The sequence below is a fragment of the Camellia sinensis genome, chromosome 7 (assembly GCF_055761805.1).
Source record: "Camellia sinensis isolate YWXY chromosome 7, ASM5576180v1, whole genome shotgun sequence".
Lineage (NCBI taxonomy): Eukaryota > Viridiplantae > Streptophyta > Magnoliopsida > Ericales > Theaceae > Camellia > Camellia sinensis.
In genome coordinates this window covers 61,886,013-61,908,347 of record NC_138967.1, presented here as the reverse complement: position 1 = coordinate 61,908,347, position 22,335 = coordinate 61,886,013, and positions in this window count along the sequence as shown.

Sequence of the window (22,335 nt, the reverse complement as noted above, 5' to 3'; positions counted from 1 at the left end):
CCATCATGCATTGCGATGCTCGGTTGGTGGCCCGAGAGTCGAGAACTGCACTCCCTTGAGCTTAAGAAATGATAGGGAGAGTGGTTGTGCACACGTACCTTGCAAATACACTGCTGTGCCCCTTCTTGTTCTCCGTTGCAGCGAATTGGAGCTTGGCAGAATTTTCTGGTCGGCAGACCAGGAAAAGTAGCTGGCCGACCACTTTTTCTGGTCTGCAGCATGTTTAGGTGGTCTACAGGTGGTCTACACAACCATTTTTCTGGTCGGCAGCCCTCTTGGAGGTTCCCATGTTATAGTAGAAACTATCTGGAGGTCTGTGCAGTGTTCTGAGATCAAATGCAAACAGAGGCAAATTGGGGCATAGTAATGGATTTCCGAACGAGGCGACCAAGCATGCAAGCACCCCTCACCCCAAGGACCTCTTTTTACTGCTTTACTTTGCTACTTTGATTAGCTGGCTAATGCCTTGGTTTTGTACTTAATTAGTTGACGTGATTAGCTAATCAATTTGTGTTGTAATAATTAATTAGTTAACTAGGTTTAGTTAATTAGTTTTGGTCTATAATAATTAGTTTAATCAGTTGAGATTAGCTGGTTAGCTTATTATTCAGACCCTCCGTCGAGAGGGCACAATGTTGTAATAAGTGTGCATGTGTGTGATGTATGTCTTCCAACCCCATTTCTTTCTCCCTTTCACTTATCAACTTTCGATGGTTAGTTTAGGGCATATTTCGATTAGCATCCTTATGCTTGCATGCGTGCATCCATTCATCTGTTTTGCATGGACCGAGCTCGGCGCATCATACAAACTGCATTGTATTTTAGTACCAAATTGAATACATGTTATCTAGTTGCATTCACATGACATCTTAGAATAGTCGAGCCTATCTTAGTTGCATTTTGCAAGTGTTGCATTAGGCATTCTTGACGTAGCTAGGGTCATGCATTGATTTATAACATAGTTTTTGTTTTGGCTCGGAGTACACTGTAAGTGTTTATGCTTTAGCATCTTGCATGTGTGTAAGTGCTGCCATGATAGCATGCTTGCCATGAGGCTATATGCTTATGTGTTTAACTGCATGAATGCCTGTGGGTGAAGGTTTGATTGCCTGAATTGGAACAACTCGATGATTGTGAGTTTTAAGCTCACTTGAAGTGGCAAAATCATGTTTTTCTAAGCCCACTTGAGGGTGACAAATCCGCGTCTTAGTCTACTTGCGAGTAGCAACTTCAAACCATTTTCGAAAACAAACATGAGTTGTTTTGTTCCAATTCGTGTGATTGAGTCTATACTTGTTTGCTGTGCACATCACGTAATAAAGATTAGCTAATAATCAGAATAAGAACACATGTGTTTTCAAAAACAACATATCAGGTTAGTAGAGGCCGATCTTTGATCGAGCGAGCAGGGGTGCTCATTTGAAGACCTTCCCCTCTTGTACCCAAGTTCCCGAGCCGAGGCAACTTTGGTGATGACGGACACGTAGCCTTAGGCACGAGTCAGGGTTTCCTAAATTTTTCCAAACAAAATATTTAGGTTGCGACTCTAAAATCTGGAAAAACATTTCATGTTTGGCACTTCTTGATTAAAATCGATTTTCCAAAACGATTTGCCGGATTTAGACTCTTTGGTGATTTATCAGTCTTACATTGCACTTTGTGAGATTAGATTCAGAACCGTGATAGGAGTCCAAACTGTAGTAGCTATGAACCAAATTAGAGCCCTTGCACGTGAAGCGGAGTTTGGGCGATCTACAGTTTCTGGCGACTCTGTTGGGGAGTTAGAGAACTTAGCTCGAACTCATGATATGTCGTTTTGTCTACACTTATGTGTTTCTTTGCATTATATTTTGTAGACGTGCCCGAGGACTCCCCGATATCCGCGCTGCGAGGGCGCGAATCTCGTTTTCTTCTCTAGCTACTGCAGTTCGGACTCAATGTCACGGTTCTGAATCTAATCTCGCAAAGTGCAATGCATGAACGATAAATCAGCAAAGAGTCCAAATCCGGCAAATCGTTTTGGAAAACTAATTTTTATAAAGAAGTGCCAAACATGGACTGCTTTGCCAGATACAGAGTTGTCACCTAAATATTTTATTTTGGGAGAATTTAGGAAACCTTGACTCAAGCCTAAGGCCACGTGTCCGTCATCATCAAAGTTGCCTCGGCTCGGGAACTTGGGTACGAGAGGGGAAGGTCATGCAATGTGCACCCCCGCTCGCCCGATCAAAGATCGGCTTGTACTAAGTATGATATTTTATTTTTGAAAACACATGTGCTCTTATTCCGATTAATTAGCTAATCTTACTATGTGATGCGCACAGCATACAAGTATAAACTAGATCACCTAATTTGGAACAAAACATTGCATGTTCGTTTGTGAAAATGGTTTGAAGCTTGCCACTCGCAAGTAGGCTAAAAATGCGGATTTCAATGAATTGTTCCAATTCAAGTAATCCAACCTTCACCCACAGGCATTCAAGCAGTTATATCAAATAAGCAGTCAGCCTCATAGCAAGCATGCTTAGCATGGCAGTCAATAACACACATGTAGTATGCTAAAGCGTAAACACTCACAGTGTACTCCGGGCCAAAACAAAGAACTAGTTAGAACTCAAGCATGATCCTAGTTCATGTTAAGATGGCTAATGCAACACATGCACGCATGCAAGCATAAGGATGCTAATTGAAATATGCCCTAAAACTAACCATCGTAAGCGGTTAAGTAAAAGAGAGAAAGAAATGGGGGTTGGAAGACATGCATCACACACACGCACGCTTATTACAACCATTGGCCCTCTCGAAGGAAGGTTCGAATAAAGAGCTAACTAACTAATCTAAGCTAATTAAACTAATTATTACATCACAACGAAGCTAATTAACTAATCCTAATTAACTAACTATTACAAAACGGTTAAGGAGCTAAACACATTAACTACTTAAATACAAGCCAAAGCATAAACTAGCTAATCACATTAGCTAAGTAAAGAAGAAAAACATGAGCTTCAGAGGGAGAGGAGTGCATGCATGCCCGGTCGCCTCGTTCAAAAATCCAACGCGATACCCCAACTTGCCTCTGTTTGCAACTGTTCTCAGAAACTTGCACCAAGCTCTAGAAAGCTTAAACTCCACCATGGGAACCTGTGGGAGGATGGCCAACCACCTAGGGGTGTCACCAACCATGGCTGACCACCTATCCTAGCTCAGAACCAGAAAAAGTGGTCGGCCAGCTAGTTTTTCTGGCTGGCCAACCAGTTGTTGCTGCAAAACTTCAATTTTTTGCAACAGAGAGCAAGAAAGGGCGTGGCCATGTATTTGCAAGATATGTGTGCACAACCACCCTCCCTGTCATTTCATAAGCTCAAGGGAGTGTGGTTCTCGACCCTCGGGCCACCAATCGCGCATTTTAATGCATGATGGACGAGAGGCGAAGTTACACAATTCAATATGAAAATGAATGCACAAATAAATACATAAGGCCTAGAACTCTATCATGTGGGATCAAGAGCGTCGGAGACCGAGAATTGAGGCACGTTTCATCACTTTAAGTATGAAACGTACCTCGTTTCTCATGTTAGGACTAACACCTATTCCAAACAAAATGCAACACATAACATGTCATGCACAATGCTATGTAACATGGAATATGCAAAAATGCAATGCAACACAAGCATGCAAATATGCAATATGACTTGAGCATGCAAACATGCAATGCAACATGAACAACCTAATAAGGCTAATGACATGCACAATGCTAATGCATGTATACTCAATGCAAGACAACATAAGCATGCAACAATATGATACAATGCAACTAGCATACACAATGCAAATGTCAACTAGCATACTCAGATGCAATGGACAATATGGCAAACTCAATGCAATGGCTACCATGGCAATACACAATGCGAATCATGAGCATGGCTTGCACAATGCAAACAATAACATAACATACACGATGCGATGAACATGGCATACACAATGCTCAATGGACTTAAACCGGATGTGGGTAGACCTCAGCCATGCCCAAATCAGTGGCCATAATGATGGAACTAAGGCACAAAAGACAAGGTATGCATGCACAATGCATTGGCCAACCAAGTAGGCCTAAGAGCACAACCCTCGAGAAGGCTCAAGGAGTGACAAACATATATGTGTGACAACACCATATGCACTGAAAGCAAGTAAGAAATGATGGCAAATCATTCAAACAAAGCAAGCATAGCATGCAAAGGTCCTTAAAGCATGATGCTAGTAAAGAGGACTACAAAGGAGGCATGCAATATATGGCAAATATGCATGAACCAACCATGGACAGAGTTGAAATGGGTCAAGACAATGACCAAAACATGCTAAGATGGAGGCTTGAATACCTAGGCAAGATGGCATACATGCTAGGCCACAAGTAAGGTCAACAATGCACAACACTTAAAGGCATTCAAAGCATGAATGAAGTGGGAACATAGCCATGCTATAAGCTCTGAAATGAAGTATTAAATGATGCCAAATCATCTAAATAGCTCAAAGATAGCATGCATGAGTCTACAAAACACAAAGCTAACAAGGCCAATTGCACCACAGCTATACAAATCATGAAGGATATGGCAAAGGCAACCCAAAATAGTCCTAGAACATGTCAAAATGATACTAAAACATGCATGGAAGGAAGCCAAAACAAGCTAGCATGAAGGGTATAAGGCATGATGCATACAAGGCAAATAAGGTGGATTACACTACACCTATTAAGCCCAAGCATAGGATGACTTAACCAAGAAAAATCAAAGTTATATCATGGCAAGATAACCCCAAAAACACATTGAAATGATGGCTCACAACCTAAGGCATGAAGGCATACGCAATGATTCATGTTAAGGCATAAAGGGGGAAACCCTCTAACGCATTGAATAAGTGAAAGATGCAAGTGTATGACCACACTACATGGAGTGAAATCACATTTCAAATGCTGCCAAATCATTCAAATAGGTCAAGCAAGGCATGCTAGTGGACTTGATATACAAAGCTAACAAGCTAAAATGTACAATAACTATACAAAGCATGGCATGCATGACCAAGACAACACAAATCAGAGCTAGAGCATGATAAAACATGGACAAAAGCTTCTTAGAGTTAAGCCAAAAGCGTGCTAGAATGACATGTTAAAAACATGATACATGTTAGGCTAAATCATGGAATTGCACTACAAGTGCATGGAGCATGCAAAGGGCAACCAAACCAAACCTTAATAGAGGTATGACATGGCAAAACATCACCGAAAACATGCTGAAATGGACTCAACATAAGCCAAAAAGACATGCTACTTCATGAAGCATACAAGACTAGTTTATGAAATTTACACTACAAGTGTATAAAGCATGCAAGAGCCATCTAAACCAACCCAAAATAGATCTAAGGTATGTTAAAACAACACCAAAAACCTACTGAGATGGCCCCAAAACAAACTAGAAAGACATGCTCAAACATGAAGCATACAAAGCTAGTTTGTAAGATTTACACTACAAGTGTATCAGGCATGCATGGAATGACCCAACCAAGTCAAAATAGATCTGAGGCATGCTGAAATAACCTCAAATACATGCTAAGAACAAGCCAACACAGGCTTAATAAACATGCTCAAACATGAGGCATATGAAGCAAGTATTGAAAACACAAGGAGAGGGGATGACGCTCTCCTATTAGGGACTTCAAAACCACCTTTCCACCACTGAAAATCCTTTGGATTTCAGTGGTAGAAAGGTCATGCAAAGGCTAGAACAAGAGCCAAAAGGGATGACTCAAATCAAGGCCTAACAAGGCCTAAGAGTGGGTGGACCACCCCCAATGAAAAAGTGACCTTAAACAAACTTCACAAGGACTGGACAATAGAAATTTTTTTAGTTTAAAGTCAAGCCTAAAACAGCATGTAAGTAGGGCTAAAAGCTTAAGCAAAAACAGGGGTTTAAAAGGTTAAAAGCTCACCCTTGAAGACTCTCTTTAAAGCTGCAACTCCAGCAACTTTTCTGAGTTGAAACAAGTCTAGGAACTCCAAAAACAACTTCAAGGGACCTCAGCTCCAAGAGTATGGTGTTTGAGTGTGTGTTTGTGTTTGTGTACAAAAGTGAGACAAAATTACACTTTAAGGCACAAAACAAGAACAAACAAGGAAATATAGATACAAGTGTATATATACCTATCCAGAATTTCTGAACCTAGAGGAGGGAGGAGGTGGTTCTCTCTTATAGAGAACAACAGCTAAAGCTTCTTGAGGAAGCTAAGCTTCAAGGCAATCCCTCCATACACGTGTATGGATTATGGAGGATGGTTTCAGTGCCCTCTAGCTGTGCCAGCGGGAGGAAAATATATCCCAAAAGGTGACAAAAAGCAGCCGACCACCACAAGTGGTCTCCCAAGATAACAAGTGCTCGGCCATGGGTAGGAGAGGTCTACACACTGAAAACAAGGTTGTGGTGTGGTGGCCGACCAGAAAAGGTGGCCCAAAGACCATGAAAGCCAGTTGTCAGACCAGAAAACTAGCTGGCGGGAAGAAAAGTGGTCTCCAAGGGAAAATACTGATCTCCCACCCTTGTACCACCTTCCAAACAAGGAAAACAAGGTTTGTACCAAAATCAAACCAAAACGGATGCAAGACGAAAGTTCGGGAGGCAAAGCACACAGTCGGAAGCCTCGAAAACTAGTCTACTGGCACCAAAGTTAGTCTATGGCCAAAACATTGGTTTCCCGAACCACAGTGTCCCTCTAGGCAAAAGCAACAAGGTGTGGTTCAAAAACTACGCCAAACGGAGAACGTTAAGCGGTCCCGAGCCAAGGCGCGCAGCCGATGGCTCCGAAAACCAGAAACTGGTCTCCAAACGAGATAAGTGGTCTACGACCACAAAAGGATGGTCTACCAGACCATTCCCTCCTCCAGGGAAGAGAAACAAGGCCTGGTCCACAAACCGAGCCAAAGCACAAAGAGTTCAGAGGCCCGGAGGCAAGGCTTTTAGCCAAAAACTCCGAAACCTCGAAACGAGCACAACATGCACTATCACCGAGCACTCAATCGATGACGTCTCAGTCTTAAGGTCAGTCAAAAATAGGGTGTCTACAGTTGCCCCTCTTTGACAGAACTCGGAAGTCATAAGTGACACGAGTGAATGTCAAAGCCCAGAGACGACCCATTTTTGACAAGGCCGAAGACTTAGACAAACAGGCAAGATGATAAAGAGATACGCCCGCAGGCAGGGGCAAGATGCAAATGACATGCACAAAGCCGAGCATAACGTATGACCATGCAAAGAAAGCCGTAACGAAGAAAATATACACAATAAATGCAACAGTTTAAGCACGCAAATACAAATCAAACTACATTACATGCAGAAAGGATGTAAGAGAATTATACAATTCTCGCTACGTCTCACATGAAGTAAATGCAATACCGTCTGGTTCGTCTGGTCGCGCCAGCTTCAAATGAACCGTACATACAATATCGTGGCTACATAAGAAAGAAACTTAACAGGTGCAATATAGTTAGAAACATGCATAGCAATGCAAGTGAGAAGTGCGTGACGACGCAAGCAAAGTGGAGGTACATGACAATGCTAGTGAAACGTGCATGACAATGCAGGTGGAACGGGTGCATGACAATACAACCTAAGTATGACGCATAACAATGCGGAAAGGGGTGCATGACAATGCAACCTATGTGTGATGCATAACAATGCGGAAGGGGTGCATGACAATGCAACCTAAGTGTGCCACATAACAATGCGGTGAAGCACTAACAATGTAAGCAAAACGAGTGTGTAAACACAAGTAGTGAGTGCATAACAAAGCAAACAAGTGGTGTGCATAGCAAATGCAAGAGAGGAAAGTGTACATAACAATGCGAGAGTGATATAACTTTAATTAACATGCTTTGAGACAAAATATCAATTAAAGAAACATAAGCCTTAATGAGAACCGGAACCTCCAATTTACCTCTCGGAGGGGTTACAATGTACTCAAAAAAGGATACACCTTCTTTAGAGGAGTAATGATGAGCTACGCATCGAAGACTTGAATTTGAAGTTCCAGCGAGGAAAATTTTGCACCAAAAAGTGTACTTTTCTTGCACTTTCTCGAGGGCCGAGGACTCCAATCATCACCAAAACACACAGGGAGAACAATGGAGCCCTAAGGATCATCCAGGAGGGTGACCGACCACCTAGAAAGCTGGCTGAGTAGTTGTTGACCACATAAATGGTCGGCCAGCCAGTTTACTGAAACAGGGACAGTTTTGTCTTTTTATGCTCGGCCGACCAGTTCTTTAAGTACACATCGGGGAAAATTTCGCGCCAAAAAGTGTACTTTTCTTGCACTTTCTCGAGGGCCGAGGACTCCAATCATCACCAAAACACACAGGGAGAACAATGGAGCCCTGAGGATCATCCAGGAGGGTGACCGACCACCTAGAAAGCTGGCTGAGCAGTTGATGACCACATAAGTTGTCGGCCAGCTAAAAAAACTGGCCGGCCGACCAGTTTACTGAAACAGGGACAATTTTGTCTTTTTATGCTCGGTTCTTTAAGTACACAACTCCAAAACACTTTGCATCACACCTCCAAGGCCGAAATACATTTCTCTTAGCTCTTAGATGCTTTTCCCTCTCAGATCTGCATTTTATATGCATTTTCCAACGCTCCATGCGAAGTTATTTCGCGAAAACTTTCGATTCTCTTCATTTTGAACCGATTAAAAATTATTTTCGAAGCTTCTTTCTCTATTTTCACCACTTGAGGTATGTTTGTCTCAAAGTCTAGCACCTTTTCCCGGTGTAGACGTGCTCCCGGGAACAACACGACATCCGCGCGCTCCCGCGATGGGGGCGGATCTTGCTTTGTTCTCTGAGCTAGTACAGTTCGGACTCAAATGTCACGGTTCTTAATCTAAACTTACAATGTGCGATGTAAGACCGATAAATCACTATATAGTACAAATTCGGCAAATCGTTTTGGAAAACTGATTTTTATAAAGAAATGCCAAACATGGACTACTTTGCTAGATATAGAGTCGCTACCTAAATATTTTCTAAATATTTTATTTTGGGGGAATTTAGGAAACCCTGACTCGTGCCGAAGGTCACATGTCCGTCATCACCAAAGTTGCCTCAGCTCAGGAACTTGGGTACGATTGGGGAAGGTCATGTAATGGGCACCCCCGCTCGCCCGATCAAAGATCGGCCTGTACTAAACATGGTATTTTGTTTTTGAAAACACATGCGTTCTTATTCCGGTTAATTAGCTAGAATTACTATGTAATGCGCACAGCATACAAGTATAGATTAGATTGCCTAATTTGGAACAAAACATTGCATATCCATTTGTTTGGAAATGGTTTGAAGTTTGTTACTCGCAAGTAGACTAAAAAAGCAAATTTTGATGAATTGTTCCAATTCAAGTAATCCAACCTTCACCTACAGGCATTCAGGCAGTTATATCAAATAAGCAGTTAGCCTCATTGTAATCGATAACACACATGCAGTATGCTAAAGTGTAAACACTCACAGTGTACTCCAAGCCAAAACAAAGAACTAGTTAGAAATCATGTATGATCCTAGTTCATGTTAAGATGGCTAATGCAACGCATGCAACAATGCAACTAAAATAGGCTCGGCTATCTAGAATGTCATGTGAAATTCAACTTGGTACATGTATTCAAATAAATGTATTGAAAATACAATGCAGTTAGTATGATGCGCCGAGCCCGGTGCATGCAAGACAGATGAATGATGCACGCATGCGAAGCATAAGGTATGCTAAATGAAACATGCCCTAAAACTAAACATCGTAAGCGGTTAAGTAAAAGGGAGAAAGAAATGGGGGTTGGAAGACATACATCACACACATGCACGCTTATTACAACATTACGCCCTCTCGAGCGAGAGATCGAATAAGAAGCTAACTAGCTAGCCTAAGCTAATTAAACTAATTATTACAACACAATTAATTAACTAATCCTAGTTAACTAATTATTACAAAACAAATTGAAATAGCTAAACGCACTAACTATTAAAGTACAAACCGAAGCGTAAACTAGCTATCTAAGCATGACAACTAAGGAAAGCAGTAAAAGCAGGAGGTCCTCAGAGGGAGAAGACTGGATGCATGCTCGATCGCTTCGTTCGAAAATCCAATGCGATGCCTCAACTTGCCTCTGTTTGCAATTGTTTCCAAAACCTTGCACAAGGCTCCAGAAAGCTAAAACTCCACCTTGGGGACCTGTGGGAGGGTGGCCGACCAGTTGTTGGTGTCTGCAGCCATGGCCGACCACCTATCTTTGTTGAAAGCTAGAAAAAGTGGTCGACCAGCTAGTTTTTCTGGCTGGCTGACCAGATGTTGCTGCTAAACTGTAATTTGTTGCAACAGAGAGCAAGAAAGGGCTTGGCAATGTATTTGCAAGATATATGTGCACAACCACCCTCCTATCATGTCATGAACTCAAGGGAGTGTAGTTCTCGACCCTCAGGCCACTAATCGTGCATTTCAATGCGTGATGGCCGAGAGGCAAAGTTGCACAATTCAATATGAAAATGAATGCACAAGTAAACACATAAGGCCTAGAACTCTATCGTGTATGATCAAGAGCGTCGGCGACTGGGAATTAAGGCATGATTCATCATTAAGTATGAAACGTCCCTCTTTTCCCGTGTTTGGACTAACACCTATTCCAAACACAATGCAACACATAACATTGCATACACAATGCAACTCGAGCATGCAAACATGCAATGCAACTAGAGCATGCAAACATGAAATGCAATGAAACAAGCATATGAACAACATGCAAGAGACAAGCTTGCAAACATGCAAGGCAACATAACATAGTATACTCAATGCTCGATGGCATGCATGCTCAATGAAAAGCAACTTTAAATTTTAAATACAATGTAATTCATGCATGCACAATGCAATGCAACAAGGGCAACTTATCAATGCTAGGGGCATCCATACTCAATGCAAAGGACTACTTGGCATACACAATGCATAGAACTACATGGCATGCACAATGCAATGTAAGATGTCATACTTAATGCAATGAACAATAAGCATGCGAACAACATATAAACAAGCATGCTAAATGGACTTAAACCAAGAGGGGTAGACCTCAGTCATGCCCAAACCAGTGGCCATTGGTGATAAAATTAAGGCATATGAAGCAAATACAAGCATGCACATACAATGGCCCATCAAAGAGGCCTAAGAGCACAACTCTCAAGAGTGCTCAAAGAGTGACAAATGTGCAAGTGTAACAACACTAAGTGCACTGAAATTAGACAACAAATGATGCCAAATCATTTAAATAATGCAAGTAAAGCATGCTAGGGTCCTAAAGCATGAAAGCTAATAAAGAGGACTACAAAGGAGGCATGCAATACATGGCAAACAAGCATGAACTAAGCATAGACAGATGAGGACTCAAAACAAAGACCTAAACAAGCTAAGATGAGGACTCAAAGACCTAGGCATGCAAGCATACAAGCTAAGCCATAAACTAGGCAATAATGCACGACACTCAAAAACACTTAAAGAGTGAATGAAGTGGGAACACGACAATGCTAAATGCTCTGAAATGAAATATTAAATGATGCGAAATCATCTAAATAGCTTAAAGATAGCATGCATGAGTCAACAAAACATAAAGCTAGCAAGGACAATTGCACTACAGTTATACAAGGCATGAAGGATATTGTAACGACCCAAACCCGCCCCTATGGGTTTAGCACCGTAACCGGCCAGTAATCCGAGATTACCGAAGGCCTGCTTAACAGTAATACAGTAACATTGAGTACAGGGGCTAGCAGAAGTCAAAACAGTAATTAAAAGACGTCCAATGAGCTGTGACAGTCTGTATGCAAAAAGACATTTCATATATATATATACATAATCAATACCAAAACAGTATGTACAATATATACAATCATTCAGGACTGGGACTTAATCCCTATTAGAACAGTACAATACAACATTATTCAGTCTATACAGTAATCACATAATAGATACAAAAAGGGGAAACTAAAACACCCCAAAAGCCCCGGCTTGAAGGACTTAAAACCTCGCAGTGAGGCACAGTGGTTGGCTTTGACAAAACGGGAGCTTAGCCCGACGCTCCTAGCAACGGTCTGGTGCCTGTACACCTACATATATATATGAGTAGTGAGCTAAAGCCCAGTGAATAACATAATGTGTAAAGAGGTTAAGAATGATGTCCTTATAGTAACGAAAACAGTTCATTAAATTAGTATATCAATCATTTAGTCATAACAGTCATATGTGGTACATCCATTAGTAGAACAGTACAATAAACAGTAGGTCTTAAAAGACCAAACAGTCAATGATGGCCATTATAACAGTAAACCAAAGTTCCAAGATAGGAACTGACAGAGATCTCTGTAACAGTAATAGTAGTTGCTAAGGATGGCACAATACAGTTCAGAATAGAGGACAAACATTCATTCAGTTAATAGTAAACAGTTCAGAAAACAGTTCAGTTGATCATTCAGAAAATATTCATTTTCGAACATATCTTTACAACATTGTTACTCACAGAGTTCTGGGCTACAGATAAGCTAGTACGCATCCTCGGATGCCAACCCTACACAGTTACAGAGTGAACACACACTAAGCTACACAGTTGGGAAAATAATAAATTAATCCCTATCTTGACTCGGTGTGGTTCTACATCAATATCCTCATTAAGATGCCTTAAACTAGGCCTGGGAATGCCTAGGATGGAATGAGGATGCAAAGATGCACTTAGAAACACATTTTCAAGATTTTCAGAAAACAGAGATCCCGCTCGAGCGTGGGCTTACCCGCTCGAGCGTAAAGGCAAACAAAATACTCCGCTCGAGCACTATTTACCCCGCTCGAGCGGACTGTAAAACATGTCAAAAGTATTGGATATGTGAAAATCACGCTCGATTGGGCACTCGATACCCGCTCGAGCATGTGACACAAGTCCTCTCTCGAGCGTCCAATACCCCGCTCGAGCGGACTGTAAAACAGTGTAAAGTGCTGGATACACGAATTTCACGCTCGAGCGCCAGTCACTCCGCTCGAGCGTGAGTCCAAAATCTGGAATTTCCAGATTTGAACCTCAAGCTCAAAATCAAGTTTCAATGCATCAAATTCGATCCTTTTGGGCTAATTTTCTGGAAAACACTTTAAAACTCATAGTATAACATGTTTTGAAGACCAATTTGAGAAATCAAAGCCCAAAGGTAAGTCAATTAAATCCAATTTCAAACCAAACTTCAAGAACATACTTTAAATGTAACATGCATGGATTTAAACGACGCCAAGGCTTCAAATACTTGCTCCAAAGAGCCAATTCCTTCAAAATGAAGATGAATTCATGGACTAGAACCAAAATGTAAACATGCATGTAAGATTTTCCATGGAAACAACCTTAAAACTTCACAATATGTACATGCATGCATGATACAAGCTTCAGTTCAACAATTTAAGCTAATACTTGACTTCAATCTCTAACTTCCATGAACCATGCAACATTAGACTAGAATTTATAAATAAGAAGGTAATTATCCTACCTTAGGTCTTGGATTACAAGTGTAGAGGCTCAATTAGGCAATCTCTTCTATGATTCTTCAAATTCCAAGCTAAAACTCTCAAGAACAACTCAATTCTCACACTCTCTCTCTCTCTCTTAGTCGGTTGAGGGCTCAAGAATGATTGAACAAATGTTTTGTTTGAATGTAATAAGGCTTCAATATGTGTTGCCTAAGTGGTCCACTAACATGGCATTATGGTAAATACTTGGACTTTTGTGCTTCAATGCTATTTAATCTAATTTAATCATACCGAATCACATTTCAAGTAAATATACCATAAAATCCCATAAATTCTAATTAGCACATAACGCTAATCAATTTCTGGTTCAGCCGCCGATGAGGCCTTCAATTTGCAGTTTAAAACAAAAAACATGAACAGATAATTTAACAATCAACAGATAGAATTGCATTCAAACTAGCATAATCAATCAATCAGTTTAGTAATTCAGTCAGTCAGTCAATTGACATGCTTAATCATAGATTAGCACTAATCAGTAGTGATGGTTGTCACAGATATGGCCAAGGCAACCCAAAACAGTCCTAGAACATGTCGAAATGATACTAAAACATGCATGGAAGGAAGCCAAAACAAACTAGCATGAGGGGCATAAGGCATGATGCATACAAGGCAAAAAAGGTGGATTACACTACACCTATTAAGACCAAACATGGAATGACTTAAGCAAAAAAAATCAGAGTTATATCATGGCAAAATAACCCCAAATAAGCACTGAAATGATAGCTCGCAAGCTAAGGTATGAAGGCATACGCAGTGGTTCATGTTAAGGCATAAAGGGGCCAACCCTCCAACGCATTGAATGGATAATAAATGCAAGTGCATGAGCATGAAATATGGACTAAAATCACATAATAAATGATGCCAAATCATTAAAGCAGTCCAAGTAAAGCATGCTAGTGGACTTGATACACAAAGCTAACAAGCTAGATTGAACCATGGCTATACAAAGCAAGTCATGCATGGCCAAAACAACCAAAATCAGAGCTAAAGCATGTTAAAACATGGACAAAAGCTTCATGAAGTGAAGCCAAAAGCATGCTAGGATGACATGTTACAACATGATGCATGTTAGGCTATTTCATGGAAATACACTACAAGTGCATGGAGCATGCAAAGGCTAACCAAACCAAACCCTAACAGAGGTATGACATGGAAAAACATCACCAAAAACATGCTGAAATGGACTCAACACAAGCTAAAATGACATGCTACTTCATGAAACATACAAAGCTAGTGTGTGTGATTTACACTACAAGTGTATTATGCATGCAAGGAATGACCAAACCAAGCAAAAACAGTGGTGAGCCTCAGCAGAATAACCACAAATACAAGCTAAGATATGGCCAACACAAGCTTAAAACACATGCTCAAACATGAGGCATATATGGCAAGTATTGAAAATATAAGGAGAGGGGATGACCCTCTCCTATTTGGGACCTCAAAACACTCTCCCCACCACTGAAATTCCTCTGAGTTTCAGTGGTGAGAAGGCCAAAACAAGGTGGTCCCAAAGGCTCACAAAGAAGGCACAAAAGCAAGGCCAAACAAGGCCTAAGAGGGGGTAAACAACCCCAAACACAAAAGTGACCTAAACAAACTTCTTAAGCACCAAAATACAGAACTTTTTTCAATAGGAAGTTAGGCTCAAAACAGCATGCAAAAGGGCTCTAAAGCTTAAGCAAAAATGGGGGTTTTAAGGGTTAAAGACTCACCCTTGATGAACTTCTTCAAGGCTGTAACCCCAGCAAGTTTTTCAAGCTCAAACCAACCCAAGAACACCAAAACCAGCTCCTAAGCACCTCAGTAGCAAAAGGATGTTGTTTGAGTGTGTGTTTGTGTGTTAAAGTAAGACAAAATGACCTTTTTGAACACAAAATGAAGAAGTATAGATACAAAGCTATATGGATCACTCCAGCCCTTTTTTGCTCAACCTAGAGGAGAGAGGAGATGGTTCTCTCTTATAAAGAACCAAAAGCAAAGCTTCTTGGAGATGCTAAGGTTCAAGGCAATCCCTTCATACACGTGTATGGAGGATAGCTTCAGTGCCTTCCAGCTGTGCCAGCTGGAGGAAATATCTCCGAAAAGGTGGCAAAAAGCAGCCAACCACTTGAAGTGGTCGGACAGATACTTCAAGTGGTCGACCGACCACCAGAAGTGGTCTCCCAAGACAACAAGTGTTCGGCCATGGTGGGAGATGATCAGCACACTGAAAACAAGCCAAGGGTGGGGTGGTCGACCAGAAAAGATGGCTCGAAGACCTGGGAGACCAGTTGTCAGATCAGAAAACTGGCTGGCGGGTAGAAAAGTGGTCTACAAGGAAAAAAACTGGTCTCCCAACCTTGTACCACCTTCCAAACAAGGAAAACAAGGTTTGTACCAAAAACAAACCAAAACGGATGCAAGACGAAAGTTCGAGAGGCAAAGCGCGCAGCCAGGAGCCTCGAAAAATAGCTAACAGGCACCAAAAGTAGTTTACGACAACAAAAATGGTCTCCCAAACAACAGTGGCCCTCTAGGCCAAGGAAACAAGGTGTGGTTCAAAAATCACGCCAAACGGAGAACGTTAAGCGGTCCCGAGACAAGGCACGTGGCCGAAGGCTCCGAAAATCGGAAACTAGTCTCCAAATAGGAAAAGTGGTCTACGACCATGAAAAGTGGTCACGACCACAAATAGATGGTCTACAAGACCTCTCCCTCCCTCAGGGAAGAGAAACAAGGCTTGGTCTGCAAACCGAGCCAAAGCACAAAGAGTTAAGAGGCCCGGGGGCAAGGCACTCGGTCAAAACTCCGGAAACTCGGAACGAGCACGACATGCACTATCACTAAGCGCTCAATCGATGACGTCTGAGTCTTAAGGTCGGTCAAAAATGGGTTGTTTACAGTTGCCCCTCTTTGACAGAACTCGGAAGTCATAAGTGACGGGAGTGAATGTTAAAACCCAGAGACGACCCATTTTTGACAAGGCTGAAGACTTCGACAAACATGCAAGATAAAAAAGAGATGTGCCCGCAGGTAGGGGCAACTGCAAAGGACATGCAAGATGCCGAATCATAACTTATGATCATGCAAAGAAAGCTGTAATGAAGCAGTTATACACGTTAAATGCAACATTTTAAGCAAGCGAATACAAATCAAACTACATTACATGCAGAAAGGATGTAAGAGAATTATATAATTCTCGCTACGTTTCACACGGAGAATACAATATCGTCTGGTTCGTTTGGTCGCGCCAACATCAAATGAATCGTACATACAATATCGTCTGGTCGCGCCAGCCTCAAATGAATAGTACATACAATATCGTACTTGCAAAAGAAAGAGACTCAACAGGTACAATATCGTTAGAAACATGCATAGCAATGCAAGTGAAGAGTGCGTGACAACATTGGTGAAGGGGTGCATAACAATGCAACCTAAGTCTGACACATAACAACGTGGAGGGGTGCATGACAATGAAACCTAAGTGTGACCATAATAATGCAGAAAGGGATGCAAAACAATGCAACCTAAGTGTGACGCATAACAATGCGAAGGGGATGCAAAACAATGCAACCTAAGTGTGACGCATAACAATGCGGAAAGGGATGCAAAACAATGCAACCTAAGTGTGACACATAACAATGCGGAAGGGATGCATAACAATGCAAGCAAAAACGAGCGTGTCAACGCGAGTAGTGAGTGCATAACAAAGAAACAAGTGGTGTGCATAACGAATGCAAGAGAGGAAAATGTGCATGACAATGCGAGAGAAGTGCAACTTCAATAATATGTTCGAAACAAAACGCCAAATAAGGAAATACAAGCCTTAATGCGAGCAATTCAACAGGAATCTCCGAGTTACCTCTCGGAGGGGTCACTACGTACTCAAAAAGGATACATCCTGCTCTTGACGAGTAACGATGAGCCACACATCAAAGACTTGAGTTTGAAGTTCTCGTGGGGACATTTCGCGCTGCAAAGTGTACTTTTCTTGTATTTTCCCGAAAGAAAAGAGCTCCATTCACCACCAAAACACACAGGGAGAACAATGGAGCTCTGAGGATCAACCAGGAGGGTGGCCGACCAGTTGTTGCCTAAAAAAGTGGTCGGCCGACCAGAAAATCTGGCTAGCCGGCCAATTTATAAAATCTGGGGCAGTTTTGTCTTTTCATGCTCGGTTCTTTAAGTACACCGCTCCAAATTAGTTTTACTGACACCTCCAAGGTCGAAATCAATTTATCTCCATCCCTAAACCCTTTTTCCTCTCAGATCTGCACTTTATATGCGTTTTCCAACGCCCCACGCGAAGTTGTTTCACGAAAACTTTTGATTCTCTTCGTTTTGAACTGATTAGAATTTGTTTTCGGAGCTTTTTTCTCCACTTTCACCACTTGAGGTATGTTTGTCTCAAAGTTTGGCACCTTTTCCCGGGTGTTGACTTTTGTTGACTTTTTCTCTTTTCGAGAGTTGACTTTTGTTGACTTTTCGCAATTTTTGCTCATTTCACTCATTTTTGCTCATTTTTGCATTTTTTTAGATGGCTAACCATATTCCATATGGCGGAGGCTTCCCAAGAGTAGAGGATGAGCTGGACATTAAGTCGTTGCCTCTGAGGATACGGCCATTCAATCCGGAGGAGTACCACCCGCAGGAGCATATCCTCCCTCTGAGTACTTTTCACCATATGACCGACTTCACATGACGGGTGCCTGTAGACTTGCTGCTATGAGAGCCTGAGTCTCATCTATCGCATCATGTGCGAGAGGTACATACTTCACTTTTACATTTTCTGCGAAGTATTTGATCGACTTATTCTGAACACATTTGCATGGACAATGCTTCTGCTCATACTTGAACACAACTTGCACACAACATTTTGTCCACTTGGCACGCAGCTTTCAACATAACAATTCGCTCATCTAGCACGCAACTCTTGATATAGTATTCCATTCATTTGGCACACATCTTATTTGGGCACACGACACATTATATTACTCAATCTGAACACACAGTTCATAACACAATATTCTGTTTAGTCTAAACACGTAGCTCACTTGGGCACACTACACATTACACTGCTCAATCTGAACACACAGTTCATAACACAGCATCCGGTTTAGTTGGCAAACGGCTCATAAACTGCTCAATCTGAACACACAGTTCAGAATACAACATTCTGTTTAGTCTACACACACATAAAAATGCTCAATCTGAACACACAGTTTATAACCCAGCATTTTGTTTAGTTGGCACACGACTCATAACACTGCTCAATCTGAACACACAGTTCATAATACAGCATTCTGTTTAGTCTGCACACACACACATAACACTACTCAATCTGAACACACAGTTCATAACACAACATTTTGTTTAGTTGGCACACGGCTCATAACACAGCTCAATCTGAACACACAGTTCATAACGCAACATTCTATTTATACACCGCTCAATCTGAACACACAGTTCATAACACGGTATTCGATTTATTGACTTAGCACACCGCTCAATCTAAATACGCAGTTCATAACGCGATATACTTTATAGCACACAACTCAATCTGAACATGCAGTCCATAACGCAGTACAATTTTTCATAACACAGCACACCGCTCAATCTAAACGCGTAGTTCATAACATGGTACACTTTTGTAGCACACGGCTCAATCTGAAGACGCAGTCCATAACGCAATACACTTTTTTGTAACATAGTAAACTGCTCAATCTGAACACATAGTTCATAACATGGTGCACTTTTGTAGTACACTGCTCAATCTGAACACGCAGTCCATAACGCAATACACTTTTTCATCACATAGCACACCTCTCAATTTGAACACGCAGTTCATAACACGGTACACTTTAATAGCACACTGCTCAATCTGAACACGCAGTCCATAATGCAATACACTTTTTCATAACATAGCACACCGCTCAATCTGAACACGCAGTTCATAACATGGTACACTTTTGTAGCACATTGCTCAATCTGAACACGCAGTCCATAACGCAGTACACTTTTTCATAACATAGCACACCGCTCAATCTGAACACACAGTTCATAACACGGCACACTTTTCTAGTAGATTGCATGATCTGAACACACAGTCCATAACGCAGTATAGTTTTTCATAACATAGCACACCGCTCAATCTGAACACGCAGTTCATAACACGGTACACTTTTGTAGCACACTGCTCAATCTGAACACGCAGTCCATAACGCAATACACTTTTTCATAACATAGTACACCGCTCAATCTGAACACGCAGTTCATAACACGGTACACTTTTGTAGTACACTGCTCAATCTGAACACGCAGTCCATAACGCAGTACACTTTTTCACTGGCACGCAGCTCATATTTCTTCATTTTGGACACATGGCTCACACTTTTGAATTTGAACACACAGCTCATACTTTTATTCTAAACACAGAGCTCATGCTTTTATTCTGAACACACAGCTCATACTTTTCATTTTGAACACACAGCTCACACTTTTCACTCTGAACACATAGCTCACACTTTTCAATTTGAACATACAGCTCATACTTTTATTCTGAACACACAGCTCATACTTTTCATTCTGAACACACAGCTCGCCCTTTTCAATTCTGAACACACAGCTTATACTTTTATTCTGAACACAAAGCTCATACTTTTCATTCTGAACACACAGGTCGACCTTTTCAATCTGAACACACAGCTTACACTTTTCATTCTGAATGCAGGTATCCTCTCGCATCACACGGGGTTACGGATCTATTATTGCGAGGGAGTGGTACATAGAGCTCCCAGATGTTGTTTGCCATATTGTGGGTGATGCGGGATTTGGCCGATTCTGTATGGGGTTGTTGCACCATCCAGCAAGCAGGACCCTTATAGGCGCACTGGTAGGGAGATGGTGGGACACCACTAACTCCTTTCATTTCTCAGCTACTGGGGACATGACGATGACCCCGTACAACTTCTCCATGTTGACGGGCCTCGACGTGGCGGGCCGGTCGATCCCATACGATGTAGATATGGATGAGTGGGAGGCAGCTTAGGTTTATCTGCTCGGAGCTCGTCCACCAATCGATAGATCATCAGGTAGGGTCAGGTACACCTAGTTTGCTGAGCGTTACAGAGGGTCTATGCCTGAGACCTTCGAGGCCATAGAGCAGTACGCCCGGGGATTTTTGATGTTCCTGCTCGGGACCACTCTGTTCTCCGACAGGGGAAACACAGTTGGGCTTTACCTGCTCAGTGCTTTGGTAGACCTATCACAGGTCAGTTAGTATGATTGGGGTGGCGCTACCCTTGCTACCCTTTATTGCTACCTGAGCGCGACCTCCCGTGAGCGGGGGACCATAGTTGGAGGCTACTAGAGAGCCTGGGAGGTACATTCCGTCCTCTTTGATTTACATTTCTGCTTTTTCGAAATCTGTATACTGCACACAGCATTCTACACTCAGAATTCTACTTTTTCTGATTTTCATTATCTATACACTACACACAGCATTCTGTAATCAGCTTTCTGCATTTTCTCTAAAATTTGTATTCTGACAGCCATCACCTTGTCTTTCATAGCAACTGGTTTACGCAAACTTCCCTGCACTCGCTCCCGAGCTCGAGATCGAGGCACCTCTTGAGATCCCTTACTCACGCCGATTTGAGGGTCGGTGTCGGTCCAGGCCCTGGGAGACTCTGCCATATCTCCAACAATACTTTGACACTGTGCGGGCGTTCGAGGTAAACCAGAACTCTCGGTTCTTCATGTTTTCAGCTTTGATTCATCTTGCATATTTATGACATCTAATCAGCTTATGTACCTGCTATCCGTAGATTACTTGGCAGCCTTGGATGGCAATGCCTGGGTCTCCACGATTTCAGTTCCCTAGGGCATGGGCCTCCTCCCGATATGGGGTTCTATTTGAGGGACTGGCCGACAGAGCCTGGTTTCTTGGGGATCGCTTCATGCGTCAGACGATGGGCAATGCCGATCAGGAGGTCCCCTCAGCACCTCCATTGGATATGCGGTCCACGGAGAAGCTCACTCCTTGGGAGGTCAAGGACCTTATATTGGGTGTTGACGTGGTTCTGTTCCTCGAGGAGGGGGATTACGCGACATACCGCCATACATATCTGATACCTCCATTGACAAGCGTCTGTATCCCCACGAGGAGGGCTGCTGATATGCCATCATCGAGTCGCGCTCGAGCTGCAGATGTCCCTTCCACTAGCAGGGCCGGTACATCGAGGGATATGGCTAGCGGGATGCCCTTGACTTGTCATTATGCTGGGTGGCCAGATCTTCCGACCGAGCTAACGGGTTGGTAGTACGGGACTTCTTACCCAATTCCACTGGAGCCTCCGATGCCCGACCATCGATACATCAGTGACCCTAATTTGCCACCGGTATGTTTTACAGTGTTCATTTATCACTCAGATATTTAGACATTCATTCATTCACTGATGACTTGAACTTGTATCTGCAGCCTCCCAGAGATTATACTGAGGGGTTACTCGGAGTGCACTTGAGAGCATGGTCTTGCGGAGGGAGACGATGTTGTATGCTGCCGGCATTCCGGTACTTTCAATTTCCATGTATTCATCATACTTCCGATGACATATTGAAACTGCACATTTCACAATATTGATTCACTGTACGTGTAGAGCACATCTGACACATCATATCCACATACTATATCTGCATGCACATACTTCACGCATTATAATTGCATCTGATA